This window comes from Panthera uncia, chromosome D4, assembly GCF_023721935.1.
Source record: "Panthera uncia isolate 11264 chromosome D4, Puncia_PCG_1.0, whole genome shotgun sequence".
NCBI lineage: Eukaryota > Metazoa > Chordata > Mammalia > Carnivora > Felidae > Panthera > Panthera uncia.
In genome coordinates, this window is record NC_064807.1 from 45,992,193 (window position 1) to 46,012,096 (window position 19,904).

Genomic DNA, 19,904 nt, shown 5'->3' on the forward strand with positions numbered 1-19,904 from the left:
ACTTCGGCTCAGGTCATGATCTCACGGTCTGTGAGTTCGAGCCCCGCATCAGGCTCTGTGCTGACAGCTCAGAGCCTGGAGCCTGTTTCTGATTCTGTGTCTCCCTCTCTCTCTGACCCTCCCCCGTTCATGCTGTCTCTCCCTGTCTCTCTCTGACCCTCCCCCGTTCATGCTGTCTCTCCCTGTCTCAAAAATAAATAAACGTTAAAAAAAAAAATTAAAAAAAAAAAGAATCAACAGTCTGGATACACAGCAGGTAGGGTCACTCAGGGGCCACAGAGGCACAAATCTATCACCATCAGCTCTAATGGCACACAACACCAAATGTGCTCTCTCTCTCTCAATTCCAAGTTCCAAGTTCAAGAAGAGAACCTCATTGCTCCAACATGGTTCCACTGACAGAGGGTCAAATAATATGTAAGTTTAGCCTTCCAAAAGCATAAACCTTAGATTAAAATAATACTTAAAAATTTTCTTCAAAAATGTCACCATTGCATCTTGATTCTGTAATAAGAGTGCCAATTAGGTACAGAGGATAAAAGTTTAAAGGCATAGATGAGACAAGAGGTTTTCTCAAGGCCAAATGGGAGCCTGTGGTGTGGTCAAGTCAGAACAAAAGCTCTGTCTCCAGACTTAGCTGTATGCATGCTTTGCTTGAGCTCCAGGAGGCATCCGTTCCAGGGTTTGGGGTCCTTGCCGTACATTAGGCCTTTTATCTATACTTGAATATCAGAGCAGCAGGAAACACAGGTAGGTAGAAAACCAAAGATATTCACTGTGTTCAGAGCAGATACAATGTGTTGCTTGTGTAAAAACAAACAAACAAAACAACAACAACAACAACAAAACCCTAAGACTGTGTAAGCAGAGAGGACAAACAGCACACCGAGTAAAGGAATCTCAACAAAGGCACAAACAGGGAGAAATTTACCTCAGTTTCAGGAAAAGAAAAAAAACAAAGAAAAAAAAAGAAAAGAAAAAACATTGTGTGTATGGAGGGAAAAAAAACAAAAAACAAAAACCTCACACCCCTGGTGTAGCTTACCTGGCCAATGCAGCACAGGCCAGTCACCTGTGTTCTGTGCCTTTACTTACCACCCATTACATCCACTCTCAACAGAAACAGCTTGGTTCCAGCTAAAGAAGCCAATGGACTCGGGGTGCGTTCTTGTCCAAAAGATACAAAATGGGGCAATGAATTAAAAAAAAAACAAACACTAGGCTGTTTTCCTCAAAATATTTATGGAAACCATGCTGCAAAGCTCCTGAAGAAAAAAATAAAAGAGGATTGCTATGAGGTGAAAGGAATCAGGATAAGGAAGAAAGAAAAACAAATATAGGAAAGAAAGGCCTTTCACTGAGTTTGTGTTGCGCATGTGCACTTATTTTATTCAGAAGAGAGTTGCTGCAGAACCCAGCAGGGGTAAACTATTATTTATCTCTGGTTATTAGCCAAGCCTAAATTGTGTAGCAAAAATAACAAAGGATTTTCTTTACATCTAATTAGACATAAAGGCTAGAACAATGTTCTCGTGAAAGGATGCTTTTAAGATGCTTTTTTGGAATTGAAAGAGTAACAACATTTGTTTTGTGTGGTAAACAGAAGCCTTTTGGCAGTGCAGTTGCTTTCATTTTGAAACTGCCAAGAATTATTTGCTTATCTATGGAATTTCAACGACTTTCCCTGCCTGTGAGTCATATGGATGCTAATCTAGAATAAACAGGGCCCTTTAGGAGAATACTGGGGTTTACCATGGCCATGGGGCAACTCCACCTCCATGCAGGATCACATAGTCAGGTACCACAGTACTCCACCAGGGGCCCCAAGACACAAAGAAGATGGGGAAGAGGGGCACCTGGCTGGCTCAGTTGATTAAGTGTCCGACTTCCACTCAGAAGTTGGCTCATCATCTCACAGTTCGTGAGTTCAATCCCTGCATCGAGCTCTGTGCCAACAGCTCAGGGCCTGGAGCCTGCTTCGAATTCTCTGTCTCCCTCTCTCTCTCCCCCTCCCCCATTCACACTCTGTCTCTCTCTCTCTCTCTCTCTCAAAAATAAACATTTAAAAAAATTTTTTAAAAGAAGACAGAAGAGGATGTAGACGGAAGGAGAGAAGAAATGCAATAAGGGAGGGAGGGACATGAGAGAAAAGGAAGAACAACGTGAGAGAGGATGAGACAATTCCTGAAGGCAAAATCATCGAGGCAGATGGCAAAAGTGTCAAAAAATAAATAAATACAAAGGAAGAAGGAAAAGGGAGAAATGGGAGAGAGTTGGGTAGACAGAGCAAGAACAAAAAGTGAAGGGAATAACAGGGACAAAATAGGAAAAGGCATGGAAAGATTTTGGGAAGCAAGAATAGGCTAATATAATTCGGAAGGGACCATAGAGTTGTCTAAATGATAATGGTATTTAACAGTTTGATATGTATTTATAGCTGTTTCCAGCTCTTTCTGAATACTATATAGGATTATCCAGATTTTCTGGGGTTTATCACCACAGGCATGTAGGATTAACAACCCAATTAAGTAAAGTATTATTCTCCAATCCCGTCCTTAGACTTGTATAGTACTCTTCCCAGGTTTCCTGAGAATGGTACACGAAATGCCATAACCAGAGGAAAGGTAGGAGTGTGTGTGTGTGTGTGTGTGTGTGTGTGTGTATACATCTATCTATCAATACCTAAGATTTTTAAATCTAGACTGGAAATCCCCAAAAGTACTAACTTCAGAGAAATTTATTAAATTGGCAAATATTATTTTGCACCTACTATGTATCAGACACTGGGAATTCACTGGGGAAAAAAAAAAAAAAAGACACAGCCTCTGCCACACAGAGCTGAGACCAGAGCGCGGAGTATATGGCAAATGGTGTGACCGAGGAAGTAGTACAGAGCTATGGCTATCGTGCAACCAAAGACCCATCTCAGTCCAAGCAGAAACTAATGTCTGTGCTGAACACTTAAAGATGATGACTAAGTAAAGGCTGAAAGAAATGGAGGGGTGTTGCAAGGAAACAGGAAGGGAACGTTGGAGGCAGAGGAATAACAGAACAAAAGAATAGTCCTTTTGCTTCGCAATAAATCTTTCTTTGTGTCCCTAAGCACAATGGATGGTAACAGCGTTCAAAGAGGATGTTGTGGAGGAAAACAGAGCCAGGTCACAAAGGGACTTAGATATCTGCTATGGATTTCAAGTTTTATAATCTGGGCAATAAAATGCTACTCAGATGTTGTTTGGGTGGGAATTAACCCCACAACAATTTTATTTCATAAACATCACTCTTTGTAAAGTAAGCGCAAAATGGAAGAGACAGGTGTCGAGAAGTTCAGTTAAAAGGCTCTTATAATAACCCATACAAGAGAAGACAGAGGGTTGGACCAAGTTAGTAGTAGAGATAACAGAGATAGATTTGGATTCTTGAGATAATAACTTGCAGAATCAATGGGATTAGGTAATTGACTAAATTTGGAGAGATCCTGCTGATACCTGGAGTCAATCTGTACAGCTGGGTAGACCGTGTTACTTTTTACTAATCTGAGGGTAAGGGATCAGAAAGAGTTGCAGCTCCAGAAGTTATAGGAATGCCAAACTCCTTGACGTCAAGGCCCATGAATCCTTAGCAACAGTTTGTTGACTGAACCGAATGGACCTTTCTCCTCGCTGAGGGTGGCAAATCTTACACTCAAAAAGGAGTCAGTCTCCCAGTTTCAGGGTATCTCGTACTCAAAGTGCTAAATGCAGAGCAAAAATAAAATCCATAACAGAAATAGTACTGAGGTCTGAAAGCTTCATTTAAGAATGCAAACACAGATTTACATACTTTATAGGTGTTGATTTTTCCCAGGGAGATGAACAGTTATAAATCATGGTATCCTTGTTAATGCTTTAAAAGAAGCCCAATTTAGACTTCAGACTTTGGCATAATGAGTGTTAACTTCTATCTTACTACGTCCTTGGATGCATCCATGCTTATTTAATCATCATTTTAGTATGCTTTGTAAAAGACAAATAAGGTAGTAAAATGGTTTCAGTTCATCCTTGGAATCAGAGTTCTCTGGGAGTTTTGAGATCAAAACAGAGAAAACAAACAGCAGGATCTAATAAAAATAAATCTTTAATTTACTGTATTTTAGTACCTCTCTTGACCATACATGTATGCTCACACGTATAACTGGAGGTGGAGAAATGGACACCAGCCAGTATGTGCTAAATTACCCCATCATCACCTGAATGAGCTCTTCCTCCCTTCTACAGTGTTTCCAATGCAATGCAGAGAAACTCGTTTCTCTCTCAACTCAGTTGTTAGCCTATTTAATAATTCAGAATGGAAACAGCCCTGCCACTATGGGATAGGATGTTTCAGGGGATAGCAATATCAATATGTAAAGTACGAACTTCTAAATCTGTCAGAAAAAGGCAAAATCTGAGGAGCTCACATGGAACATGGGGCTCTGAAAACGAGAAGCTGAACAAACAGCAGAACAAATATAATTGTACTTATGGTAAAACTACCCTGTTAATTTCCGTATCGGAAGTAATTTTTTTTACTAATACTAAAATTCCATTCCCTGATGTTCAAACCTCCAGAAATAGACATTCTATTTCCTAAATTATTAGGTATTGGAGAAAACATTCAAAACACAAGAACCTACAAAGGATGTAATCCTTTTTTTCACCACAATACATTATTTCACTCCATCTCTAAATGGGGGTAAATAATTATTCTCTTTTGGGACTATTGTAAACCTTAAATGATTTAGTGCATGTAAACATTGAACAAACATGATACTGACTCACGCGAGGCGTATGACAAAGACTAGCATATCTGATATTCTTTTTACATCATGTTGAACTCTATGGGAACAATCCAGAAATACTTTTTCCTCCAGCCAGTTCCTTCCAACATGCCACACTGGGTATCTTTGCTGGTCCTAGGCAACACTATCAGTGATTCCTTCAGCTTTTGGGTCACTTCATTTATGAGAAAAAAGTCACACTTTGGCATCTGAGGATTCGCTTTCAGATATTATACAGCCTCGTAGAAACCAAAACTGCAATTTCATACCCAATTCAGTCTACCCTCATATCAATTTATAGATGACCCAGGCTTAGAAACCTCCATGGGGAAGATGGGCTTTGACTCTTCAGTGTTATTTCCCTTTTCCTTCACTCTTCCCCTTGCTTTCCTCCACTTTTTTCCTCTCCTGAGGCTATTTGGTCTCCTTCCTCCTCCACTGTAAGTGGTATTCAGGGGGAGGCTTGGGGTGGGAAATAGGACAAAGTGTTGTGTCATCTAAATGCTCCCCATCTCGGAGACCACATTCACAGCTCTTTCACAGGCCCCACAGTGACCTTCCTGCCATACAGTGTCTTCAAGCGAGCAAAACAATAACTACCAGACCTCTTGCAACACCCACTGTTCATCTCCTGCTACCAGCAGATACTCCTCCAATTTCATGCTACTCAGGGTTTCTTGCCTAGGTAGGCTGTCCTCATGGGCATGGTCCCAACAAAGTGTCTTGAGTCCAGTTTCCTTTTAAGGTGCTCAGTTAGCCCACAGAAGACCCATGGATTCTTGTCAAACCAAGTTAAGGGTTCCATCTTCTTGCTACTACCCTCTTCCTTTGGCCAGCTGTCGCAGACCACTCCACTCAGTTTCTCAACTTTAGAATTCTCCAGGCAGCAGCCAAATAGCAACCTCTTGATTCTTGTGTATTCCAAAGCTCAGAATGCATGTCAAGCACTTCTGAGAACTCCCCCATTCTCACCCTACTCCTGTCTCAGAATCAAGTGATGAAACTAATCTCTGCAAGGCAGCAGACATCCAGTTAGTGTGTGAGATGCCATTCTCCCATCTTGCAACTACCTTCAAATCCCTGAGACACTCTCTTAGAGTCTCCCTCACTTGACTTGAAGATAAAGGAGAGGGGAAAAATATATTTATTCTAAGCCTACTAATCCTTAATCTTATGCATTTTTTCCTTGATTTTCTATCTTCTGAGTATATAGGTTGTATAGTGAAAGAAAAACTCAAAGGTCCTTCTTAGAGGAGGTTTTTTAACCATAGCATCATTAACACTGTAGACAAGATCTTTTGTTGTTTGTGGAGGCAGGGCTGTGAATTATAGGATATATAATGTTGTCCCTGCCTTCTACCCACTAGATGCCAGAAGTTTCCCTTCCTCTTGAGGTATGGCAACCAAGTATGTCTCCAGACAATGCCAAATAGCCTAGGGGGGAAAACCAGTCTCAGCTGAGAACCACTGCCCTAGTTAGCTGCAGAAGGTGCTTTTCTTGGCAGTCCTTAGCTTTGGGGTTTTACACCTAAAATTTTGAGGCAACTAAAATGTCCATGTAGTTATAGTAGTAGTTTCCCACCTTCCTATCTTCATTAATTGAGCAGACATTCACTCTTTGCTCATCAAATAAACATCCATGTTCTGCTATGTACCAGACGCTGTAACAGGCACTTACCGGAACAAGACCCTACCCTCTAGGAGCTTACAGATTAGTGACACTAGAGGCATTGTAGAGCATTCAGTAGATAGACAATATGGTCAAAGTGGTGATCGGAGAAGATTATCTGGGCATCACTGTGTACAATGAAAACAGAGGGAAATGTGGGGGCCAGGAAGACCAGTTAAGAGGCAGTTGCCATTAAAAAAATAAGGGAATAATGATCTGGATATGACCCCCAGAAATGAAGAGGAAGGAATAAAACTGAGGATGAATTTGAAAAAAAAAATTGATGAATTTTGGAAGTGGTTGAATAGATGTAAGTAGAGAAGAAAGGGATTGATATCTTCTCAGTGTTCCTATGGGAGACTACCACAGTTGTTCTATCACTAGCAGATATGGGTTTGTTAGATTTAAAAAAGAAAAGCAAAAACTGAGGCAGATGATTGTAGCAAATGCAAACATGAGTTGGGTTTCGGGATATTTATCAATGATAGGCTTGATGTGAAGATGGACCATACTCTGTATACAGAAATCTGTATTTCTATATACAGAAATCCAAGGTCAGGACTTCTCTAAAACAGATGCATTGTCTTCACCTCATTTCTCTCTGAAATTCATAAGATACATGCAAGTGGATTGATCTCTCAATCATATTTTCAGAAAAATAACTTATTATCAACTCAGATTCTCAAACTGGTATCCAGACCATCCAACAATAAAACAATAAAATTTAAATTACCTCTGCTGACTTTACCTAAGCAGAATCAACCTAAAGAAAGAACATATTTTATCTTCACAGATAGAATAAATCTTCACAGGACCTTAAAATGACAGATATTTTAAAAATAATGCTAATTAGAAATGTAAGAAGATTTTCTTTCAAATAATATGGCACTTGGACAGCACTTGTTAAAATAATCAGGTTCCAAAGATAGTATAAAACTATAACTCAAGTGGCCATACGATTGCATAAATTTTTTAGTGGTACTACAATTTGAACTATTCTTCTTTGTCTCATTTCTCCCCTGTTCACTTGTGATTTCTCAAATTTTAGATCAGGAAGGTTAAATTGAGAAAACCTCCATTCCTTGGGAATGAACCTATTGTCTCACGATCCCCTTGCTCCTCTGCCAACCATTCTACAACTCTCTAGTTGGTTCCTTGATTCTTTCTCTCTCTTGCTTCTGTTGAGATATAAGAACATTTTTAGGAGACCTGCAGCCCTAAGTTCAGATCTTAAGTATATCTCTATAAGGTTACTCCCTAAACTCAGGCAAGTCCTTCTCTAAGATATCATTTCTCTAAAGTAGAAAGAACATTTTTCTTACATGGTAGTTATGTCAATTAAGTGAGTTAATTAAAGAGGCACATAACAACAAGCACAGAATTCATTTTAGTTTTTCCCCTTCTTTTCTCCTTCTGCTAAGTGATTTGGTAATAGGAGATATCAAAAGCATGATACACCTGCTGTGTATTTGTCATCATACATTAAAACAACACAGGTAAAAAAAAAAATACAGAGTTTTTAGTGCACTACAATTTAAACAATATCAAACCAATAAGGCAATAAAAATGCATAAATGTGAGTAGAAAAGAAATGTAAGGATATAGTTATTAACAGTGATTATTTTGGATAGTGGAAAAATGAATAAATATTTATCCTTTTCACTGTTCTCTGTTTCCTAATCTTTGCATAATTAATATTTAATTTCCTAATGAAAAACATAAATAAACTTCATGGAAAAAGAAAAGAAACTTTTCAGAGTAAAATAAATTCTAATGTTCTCATTAGTGAAAGCAAAGCTTACTGGATTCACTAGCAACTCAGAGAAATAATCCTCATACTAAATAAGACAATGTTCTTTCATACTCCTCCATGAACTGTTTTCCTGCCTATATTACGGGTGAACCAAACACCAACGGTTCTCATAAATATATTCTCAGACTCTGTCTACAGCAGTGACTCTGGTGTTTTTTAATAAAAAAATATGGTATTTTTCAAATGAATCTAGCCATTATCATGATAATAGCACTAATCCAATCAGCATTTTAATAAGTCGATTATATTTATGCAGATTAATACTAAATAGTATGATAATTAACATGGCTTAGACATGTCTTTTTTCTAGCGAGAGCACAGAATAAATATCAATAGTTAGAAATATATATTCACAACATTTCAGCTCAGTTTTGTCTTTTATCTGTTAATTTAAGAGTCACTCAAAGAGTTTAAGTACTGCAGCAATAGGAGTCTAATTCACATACCGTGTTGCAGTTTTAATTTGGAACCACCTAGACCCTGTTTAAACTGTTGCCTCTCTGCCTGCCACCCCCAGCTGTGACCCCCAAAGAGAAAAATGAAGACTTCAAACAAGAACTTCCTTACTCTATTGCCGATAGTCACGCATCTATTTCCCTCTAATATTGTGTTCTCCTTTAAGACAAGGGGGGAAGTTCTGATCTTATTTGTATCGCTTAATCAGTTGCTAGGACACAGGACATGTTCAATCATAAATACATGATGAATCAGTGAATGAATGCATGGATATTTGCAATGGAAAGAGTCTTAAAGACCATATAGCCCTGATTCCCACTGACTTGTGGAGCACTTGCATAACCAACAAATGGGCTGTCAGACTTGCTCTGGCTCTCGTTATCCTGTGACAGGACACTTGGGACTGTAATCCTCTTCATCCGATTTCAGAATCCAGGTCCGTCCCAAATGTGCTTTTAACTGAAATGTATGATTCATGGATTATTTATCACTTGGGCCTCTTTTATTTGCCCACCTTCTATTTTTCTGAACATATCACACTAGTGCAGCTGCCCCTAAAGCTTCTTCTGGATCATATTTCTAGACTGCCACTCTGAACATATCTCGTCCCTATTTATACTGCTTTCAACTGTCCACAAGCAAAATCCATATTATTCAATCTGTGAGTCAGGAACAAGATGCCAGTTTCCATCCCCGTGCCTTGCCATTTATTAGTGTATTCTTATAATCATTAACTGTTTATTGTACATCTACTGTGTTCCTCACACTATGTTGGACCCTGGGGGAGTAAGAAATCACCCCGACCTGCCTAGAGCATAGAGCCCAATGGACAACACGTAACAGTATTTTAGAATAGTGCTCTTCCTGGCTTCTCTTTCAACTGAGAGACCAAATAGGTATACATTTACCAGCAGAAGCATGAAACAGATATTCCCCCAGATGCAGAATTTATAAAGAGGCTGAAGAACCACTTATATGTACCTCACAGATGCAGGATATTTAAAAAGTCAGACTTCCACTTCTGGCCATAATGAAGGCTACCAGAAACAACCTGAGAACTAAAAAACCAAAAACTATATGAAATGACTGCTTTCAGATAGCACAACACTTTGTGCTTTAGGTAGTACAACACTTTGATCCCTGAGAGGAGGGAAACAGATAAAATGAACACTATGATCACATCAGTGTTATGCTTTGAGGCACTTTCCAGACTGCAGTGCAGGGAGAGAGATTCCAAGCAGAGAGAGAGCACTGTGGCCTTTCTGAGTGGAGGAGACAGAGATTAAAGTTTAGGGTAGCTGAGGTGGCAAGAATTTATAGAGTAAAATACCAGAGAGAAGGAAGCTATACAAAGAAAGGGCTCCAGATATCTGCATAGGGATCCTCCTGAGTCTTTGATTGAATATTATCTGTGCTTCTATAAGGAAAAGCTGCATGAGGCAGAAAAAGAAAAAGAAACATCAGAGGCTTATTGCTGAACAATTCCCAAAGTTCACACAGGGCTGGGAGAGATTAGAGTTCTGACTAGCCAAAGCAGAGAGAATTTGTTGAAAATGAATACACTCAAGAGAAACTCCAGAAGGGTCACATCTTAATAATAGACTAAACTAGCCCTAGAATACAGACTACTCTGGAAGCACCAGAAAAAAAAAATTAAAAATTAAAAAATAAAAAAGCTTCAAAATGATCAAGCTAAGCCTTAAAAGTCATTTAGCTATCAAGAAAACAAATTTCAACAGTCTTTAAGACAACCAACTTGAAACATCAACAATGTGAGATTCACAATGTAGAGCATTCGTAAATAACATCTGGACTTCTGCTTCTACCAATGAAAAAATGTCCACCTACAGTAAAAAATTAGAAACTGTGAAAAAATATATGAAACAACTTTTTCAGGATTTCTAGGTAAAATACAAGTTGCTAAATTAAATGTGAATTTCATGCCAAAAAAATTAGTAAAAGTATGTCCAATGCAACATTTGAGACATACCGATACTAAGAAAGTATTTGTGGGGTGCTTGAGTGGCTCAGTCGGTTAAGCATGTGACTTCGGCTCAAGTCATGATCTCACGGCTCATGGGTTGGAGCTCCAAGTCGGGCTCTGCGCTGACAGCTTGGAGCCTGGTGCCTGCTTCAGATTGTGTGCCTCCCTCTCTCTCTCTGCTCCTCCCTGACTTGTGCTCTCTCTCTCTCTTTCTCTCTCTCTCTCAAAAATAAATAAGTAAACATTTAAAATTTTTTTAAAAAGAAAGTATTTGCTGTTTATCTGAAATTCAAATTTAACTAGGTGTCCTGTATTTTTACTAGAAATTCTATGTACACTGGAAAACAGTCACAGGACTGTGAATATTGAAATGAGGAAACATAATGAGATGAACACAGTGACAGTCCCAGCTTTCAGGTTAGAGGCAATTCTGGACTATGGTTCAGGGTAATGGAACCCAGATTCCAGAAAATCTTAACCAAAGTGAAACTGCAGACAAAATTGGAATTTAGGGAAGCAAAGGTGGCTAAACTTCATAGGACAGAGTACCATAGAGAAGAGAGCTATGTGGAAACAGACATCTACAAATCCAATGTCCATTGAGTCCTTAGTTGTGATTGCTTAGGATAAAATTTCATGAGGCAGGGAAAACAACTTTGAGGGGAAAAAAAAAAATCAAGGCACTATACGTTAAATAATTCCCAGAGCTCACAAAGGGCTAGAATCTCTACCAATCAGAATAGAAAGATTCAAATAAGCATGTGGGACTTTTAGTAAAGATTCCAGAAGAATAAAATCTTAATAGGCTAAAATAGCTCTAGAGTCATTCTACTCTAGATGGATCACAAAAAGATAAATAACAAGCCTCAAAAGAATCAAATTCACGGGGTGCCTGAGTGGCTCATTTGGGTAAGTGTCTGACTTCAGCTCAGGTCATGACCTCACAGTTTGTGAGTTCGAGCCCCTTATCAGGCTCTGTGCTGACAGCTCAGAGCCTGGAGCCTGCTTCAGATTCTGTCTCTCTCTCTCTCTGACCCTCCCCCACTCACACTCTGTCTCTGCCTGTCTCTCTCTCTCTCAAAAATAAATAAACATTTAAAAATTAAAAAAAAAAAGAATCAAATTCACATACAAGTAACTTAATTGTTGGCCAGACCAAAGACCAGCATTGAATGCCACAAAATTTACTACTCAGCAATGTAAAATTAATAGTCTTGAGCATCCAATATTTGCAGACATGAAAGAAGTAGGAACACATTATCAATTACCAAGAGAAAAAGCAGTCAATAGAAATAGACTGAAAAATGACAGAGATGATACAATTAGCAGGCAAGGACATTTACAAAACTATTGTAAATATGTTCAATCCACACGAGGCTATAACATTAAAATGATGTGGAGAGAAATGAAAGATATTTTTAATTTTTTAAATTTATTTTTGAGAGAGAGAGAGAGAGAGAGACAGAGAATCTGAAGCAGGCACCAGATATAAACTCAGATCTGCACACACAAGAACATAAATAAAGAGCACTGAAACAGTAAATATATGGATAAACATAGACAATGTACTTTCATGTTTTAATTTCTTAAAAGATTAATTGGGAAATGAGACTTCTAGAACAGCAGAATATCAAATCTTCTCCCCAATAAAACTTGATAAAGTTGTCAAAAATAATCATTTAAGGGCTCTGGAAATCAACCTCAGGCATACAACAAATTTAAAAGTGTTTATTCAAGAAAAGCTACTGAACCTTGGATAAGAATATGAGAGTGTGTCACATTTTAGCCAGGGGGCTATCTGTCATACAACCCATCCCCTAGCTTCATCAAAATGGTAATTCTACCACAAGAAAGTAAGCTCTGACAAACACACATAGGTGGCTGGCTTGATTTTGAAGTAGACCATGGGAAAACAATATGTCCCTGCACATAGTTGGCAGCCCAAGGGAAGGTCAAGTTACATCTATTCTGAAATTGCAGTTTCAACTGTGGCAAGAAACAGATCAGGTGAATAGGCAGAAATATAATCTGAGAAATGAGAAAGTCATAGGAGGCTTTGAGGAGCTCCTACATACTTTGATGGTCTGAAAGGCCATGTGCATTTACAAGGTTGTGCACAAGAACAAGAGAAAGTTGAGGGGGAACAGTCAACTACACAAGCCCTAAACGAACATGAAAACTTGTGCGTGCACAGAAGAGACATGAGAGCAGAAAGAAAAAAATGGGTCAAACTTATAAACTGCTTGAACTTTGGATGCATTCCCCAATCCAAACACAGATCCACTGGCAAAGAGTAGAATCTTTACTGACTCGAATGAGGGTGTATTTGAGTAGAAATTCTGTTCAATTAATGGCTAACCACTAAGTTATGCTGACACAAGGATGCTTTTTTAATTTGAGCAGGAATATCAATGGCCATATATGGTCACACACCATGGGGGAGAGTATGTCTACAGAATTAGTGCAAGCAAGTTACAAAACAATAAAAACCATGGGAGGATTCTGTACAGAGTTGCTATAATATATTATGTAAAATGTCCAGCTTTCAGCAAAAAATTGTAAGACATGCAGAGAAATAGGCAATATGACCATACTTGGGGGAAAAAAGCAGACAATAGAAAGTAAGGCACAGATTTAGCAAACAAAGACTTCAGAGGAGCATAGAAATATGTTCAAGGAACTAAAGGAGCTCTCATCTAAAGAGTTAAAAGAAAGTATGGTAACAGTGATCCAATACACAGAGAGTATCAATAGAGATGAAAATTATTTAAAATAACTCAATATACACAGTATATTGAGTATATATATACATATATATTTAGATCTACCTCAATTCCTTTTATCGCTGTTTTGTAGTCTTCCACATAGAGATTTTATGCATATTTATTAGACTTATACTTAAATACTTTACTTTTTGGAACATTATAAATGTCATTTAAAAAATTCTACATGTCAGTGTGCCTGGGCAGTTCAGTTGGTTAAGCATCGAACTCTTGATGTTGACTCAGGTCATGAACTCAGACAGTTTGTGAGTTCAAGCCCCCTGTGGGGATCTGCACTGATGGCGTGGAGCCTGCTTGGGATTCTCTCCCTCTCTCTCTGCCCCTTCCCCACTCTAAACAAACAAACAAATAAACAAACAAACATTTAAAATTTTTTACATGTTATTTGCTGGTATATAGCATCATAGTTGATTTGGATACCTTGACCTTGTATCCTGGAAACTGGTTAAAATCATGTATTAGTTTCAGAAGCTTTGATAGATTCTTTGGTATTTTCTATATCTAAATAATATTACCTGAGCACTTTTATTTTTAAAGTATAGTTTCATTGAATATAGAATTCTTGGTTTCCTTTTTTTATTTCAGCATTTGAATGCTATCCCACTACCTTTTGAATGTTATCATTTCTGGTGAGGAGTTAGTTGTTCTTCCATATTGTTTTTCTTCCTGTAAATGAAGAATTCTTTTTCTCTTGCCATTTTCAGGGTGTTCTTGTTGTCTTTGGCTTTGAACAGTTTGACTATGATGTTCATAGGTGTGAACTTCTTTGCATCACCAAGAAGTTTGGTAAACTTCTTAGAAGTCAAAATTAATGTTTTTCTCCAAATTTGGGAGGTTTTTAGCTATTCTATAAATATTTTTTCTTCCGCTTTCTCTGTATCCTCTTCTGGGAGTCCATTAGGCCTATATTCATGGTATACGACAGGTTTCTAAAGCTTTGTTGCTTTTTCTTCCTTTTCTTTTTCTCGTTTCAATTTTGTTTTTCTTTAAGTTCGCTGATTTATTTCTTCTACCATCACAAATCTACTGTTGAGCCCCTGTAGCAATTTTTTTATTTCAGTTATATGTTTTTTATCTTCAAAATTTGCATTTTGTGCTTTCTTTTAAGGTTTACTTATTTATTTTGAGAGAGAGAGAGAGAACATGAGCAGGGGAGCAGCAGAAACAGAGGCAAAGAGAGGATTGCAAGCAGGCTGCATTCTGTCAGTACAGAGCCTAATGCAGGGCTTGATCCCACAAACCATGAGATCATGGCCCAAGCCAAAATCAAGAGTCAAATGCTCAACCTACTGAGCCACTTAGATCCCCCACATTTTGTGCTTTTTACCAATATGCATCTATATTGATCATTGTAATTTATTACATTAATGGAAAAAGTGAAAAAATATATAATACTTTCAATAGACACATAAAATATTGAAAAAAATTACTCATTCAGAAAAAATTTTTAAACAAACTAGGAACAAAATAAGGGATTTTACTCAACTTGATAAAGCATCTATGTAAAATCAGTAGCTAATATCATATTTAATGTGAAAGATAGAATGATTTCCCCAAAGACTGGGAACAAGGCAAGAATGTTCACTTTCATCATTCTATTCAACCTTATACTAGAGGTCCTAACCAGTGTAATAAGACAATATAAATAAAGGAATCCATATTAGAAAAGAAAACATCTTTATTTGTAAGGAACATGACCCTGTATGTAGAAAATACTAAGAAAACCACATCCAAAAATTAGAAGTAACATATGAGTTCAGTAAAGTCAAAGGAGCCAAGATAGATATAGAAACATCAATTAAATATCAGCAATGAACCACCCACATATGAAATTAACAATTCCATTCCCTACAGCCTCAAAAAGTGAAAAAAAATACTTAGGCTGAAATTTAATAAAAGAAGTACAAGTCTGGTACACTAGAAACCACAAGACATTGCTGAGAGAAATGAAAGAAGATATAAATAAATCGAGAAGCATTCTATGCTCATGTTCAATAGTGTTAAGAAGGCAGTTCTCCTCAAATTGATCTATAGATTCAAAGTAATCTCTATCAAAACACCAGCAGGCATTTTTTGCAGAAATTCGCAAGCTGTTCCTAAAATTTATATTGAAATGCAAAAGACTGAAAATACCCTAAACCATTTTCAAAAAGAATAACGAAGTTAGAGGACTTATACTTCTAATTTAAAAACTTACTTGGGGCGCCTGGGTGGTTCAGTCAGGTAAGCCTCCAACTTTGGCTCAGGTCTTGATATCACGGTTCATGAGTTCAAGCTCCAAGTCAGGCTCTGTGCTGACAGCTCAGAGCCTGGAGCCTGCTTTGGATTCTGTCTCTCCCTCTCTCTCTATGCCCTTCCCCTGCTCGCTCTCTCTCGCTCTCTCTCTCTCAAAAATAAATAACGATTAAGAAGAACTAGAATGATACAGTAATCAAATTAAGGTGGCACTGGTTCAAGAAAAGATATACAAAATCAAAGGAAAACAGAAGTCCAGAAGTAAATCCTTACATTTATGGTTAACTGATCACTAATAAACATGCCAAGGCAACTCCATGGGGGAAAGAAATAGTCTTTTCAACAAATAGTGTTGAGCCAATTGGATATCACACATAAAAAGATGAACTTAGACCTTTACCCCATATCATACACAAAAATTAACTCAAAATGGATAATATACCTAAATGGAAGAGCTGAAACTATTAAAATTTTAAAATAATTCATAGAGAAGATATCTTCATGATTTTGGGCTGGGCAGATATCTTAAACACTATACCCAGAGCATGATCCATATAAGGAAAAAATTGATAAATTGGCCATCATCAAATTGAAGATTTTGTGCTCCAGAACATGCAATTGGGAAAATGAAAAAATAAGCCACAGATTGGGGAAAATATTGCAAATAATATAGCTGATAAATACCTTGTGACCATAATACATAAAGAATACTTACAACTCAATAATAAAAAGATAAGCACAATGAAAAAATTTTAGAAAAAAAGAATTGAAAAGACACTGTACCAAAAAATATATATAAATAAATAATAAGCTATTATTATAAACCTTCACAAGCTTGACTACCACACCGTTCAAAGGTCTCTTCTTTAAAATCTTATAATATATTTATTTCCCATATCATTCATTTAACATTGACCATCTCTCATGTACTGTCAGATGTACTTACCTATGCATGCCTTGACTGTTAAACTGAGAGATTTGGAAATATCACTAAACAGCATGTTATAATTATTTGAGGAAACAGAGACTAGTATGGATGTTACACAGAATAGCTATTAAATAGTGATGATTAGGGAATCAGAAGACAATAAGAGACCTTTCATACATCTTCATTGAATGTGAAAACTTCTTAACTCATGTTCACTCAAGAAGTTTTCAGAACTTCTTTTGCCAAGTCTTTTTAGTGTTAATGACTCTCATAACCGACCAGCATTATACACAGTTGGTCTAGTGCTTTTAAGTTCTATTCCAGTTAATATAGGTTCCTTTTTTAAAATAGTGGTTTAATTTGGTCATTCAAACAAGGTTAACAATCAACTTGAAATTCTATTCTACCATGCCAAATCAGCTGAGCCTACCTTCATTAAATTCACAAAGCCTTGAATAATACTAGACAAGAACTAGATAGTCTTTACGTCCAATATCTTAAAGATAACATGACATCCTGAGAATTCTACTATTGGTATGTCTAGCTGTGTGGTCTATCAAATTAATATTATTTTTCAATCTGATCACTTTCAATACATTGGTTTTTTTTTAACCAAACAGTGAAAGACACAGCCTCCTTGAACTGAGTACAAATACAAAATAAATAACTAATCATTAATTATGCATGACATTATATACCAATTATTTGTGAAGAAGCCTGAGCGTGTTATAAATATAATCTCATTAGTTTTCTCAAATTTTCCACAAGCTTTAAAGGTATTCATTATTATATCTATATTTAACACATTACTATATTAATAAAAACTATAGACTCTTTATTTTACAAAACATATTTACATTTATCATTCCACTTGCCTTTTTGTGAAATAGACACTATCATCATTCCCTTTTTTCCAACGAGAAAACTTGAGTTTAACCATTTCCAAGATCTTTGTAATCATTAACATTAATGAAAGCTAATCTGTACTACTGAAGAAGTACCCTTATTCAAAGGATCACCCTAATATAGGAAAGAGTTGGAGTACCTGGTTTGGTATTAGGAAATGAGATAGTAAGGGGCAGAAAAGGAAACTTTATGGACCAAAACTAAGTGGTACTAATTAACTCTAATGCAGCCAATGTCTAAAATTGTTTTGCCATTGCAGTCATTGCTCCTGGAAACTTCCATCAAAATTTGAAATGATATATTTAATCCTTTTTAAAATTAATTTAAGTGCCATTGACACACAATGTTATGTTAATTTCAGGTGTACAACATAGTGACAAGTTTATGCTATGTGCACAAGGGTAGCTACTGTCTATCACCATACAAAGCTACCACAATATCATTGACTACATTCCCTAGGCTGTGTCTTTTAGTCCCATTACTTATTCATTCCATAACTGGAAGACTGTATCTCCCACTCCCCTTTACCCATTTTGCCCATCCCTTTCCCCTCTGGCAACCATTAGTTTGTACTCTGTGTTTACAAATCTGATCCTGTTTCTTATTTGTTTATTAATGTGGGGTTTTTCTTAGATTCCACATATGTAAAATCATATGGTATGTGTCTTTCTCAGTCTGACTTATTTCACTTAGCATAATACCCTCTAGGTCCATCCATGTTGTTGCAAATAGCATGATCTCACCCTTTTTATGGCTGTATAATATTCCATTTTATATGCGTATATGTGTGTGTATGTATGTATGTGTGTGTATATATATATATATATATATATATAAAATCTCTCTCTCTCTCTCTCTCTCTCTCTCTCTATATATATATATATATATATATATATATATACAATCTTCCTCTTCCATCTATCAATGGACTCTTAGATTGTTTCCATATCTTGACTATTGTAATAATGCTGCAATGAACAATGGGATGCATATATCTTTTCAAATTACTGTTTTTGCTTCCCTTGGATAAATACCTGTAGTGGAATTATTGGATAACATAGTATTTCTATTTTTAACTTTCTGAGGAGCCTGCATACTGTTTTCTACCGTGGCTGTACAAATTTACATCCCCACCACATATATTTAATCCTTGACAGAACATTCTAAAGTAGAAAAAAAGAATATGAGTAAAAGAGCAATGATATCTCAAATAGTTCTTTTTTTAAATATATTTTAACATTTATTTATTGTTGAGAGACAGAGCATGAGCAGGGAAGGGGCAGAGAGAAAGGGAGACACAGAATCCGAAGCAGGCTCCAGGCTCTGAGCTGTCAGCAGAGAGCCAGATGCGGGGCTCGAACCCACGAACCATGAGATCATGACCTGAGCTGAAGTTGGACGCTTAACCGACTGAGCTACCCAGGTGCCCCTCAAATAGCTATTGAATATAGGGCCCACAGAGCAAGGTTTACAGCCTTCAAGCTCTCTAAAACCCTGTGTTCCTCTAGGTTCCTTCGGAATTGCCATTAAGGAGTCAAGGCTACTTTTTATGTCCGCTTTAGAAAACTATCTACTTGTTTCTTCTGATTGGTAAGGTTGTTTTCGTTTGTTTGGTCATTTGTTATTAAGTTGTATGAGTTCTTTATACATTTTGGATATTAACTTCTTATCTGATTTATGTTTTGCAAAAACTTTCTCCCATTCAGTAGGCTGTCCTTTCATTTTGTTAATTATTTATTTTGCTGTGTAGAGAGGCACATGAAGAGATGCTCAACATCACTAATCAGAGAATTGCAAATCAAAACCAAGATGAGATATCACCTCACACATGTTAGAATGGCTATCAACAAGAAGACAAGAGAAAACAGGTTCTGGCAAGTATGTGGTGAAAAGGGAACACTTATCCATTGTTAATGGGAATGTAAGTTAGTTCAATCACTATATAAAGCAATATGGAGGTTCCTTAACAAATTAAAAATAGATCTACCACAGGAGCCAGCAATTTCACTTTAGGGAATATATCCAAAGGAAATGCAAACAGAATTTCGGCAAGATATGCTCTCCCATGTTTATCGCAGCATTATTCACAATAGCTAAGATATGGAAACAACCCAAATGCCCACCAGTGGATGGATGGGTAAAAATGATGTGTATGTGTATGCATATCAATGGAATATTATTCAGCCATGAGAAAGGAGGATATTTGCCATTTGCAACAACATGGATGGACATTAAGCACATTATGTTAAGCAAGATAAGTCTGAGGAAAAGCAAGTATTATATGATATCACTTATACGTGGAATCTAAAAAACTAAAATTCATAAAAAGAGA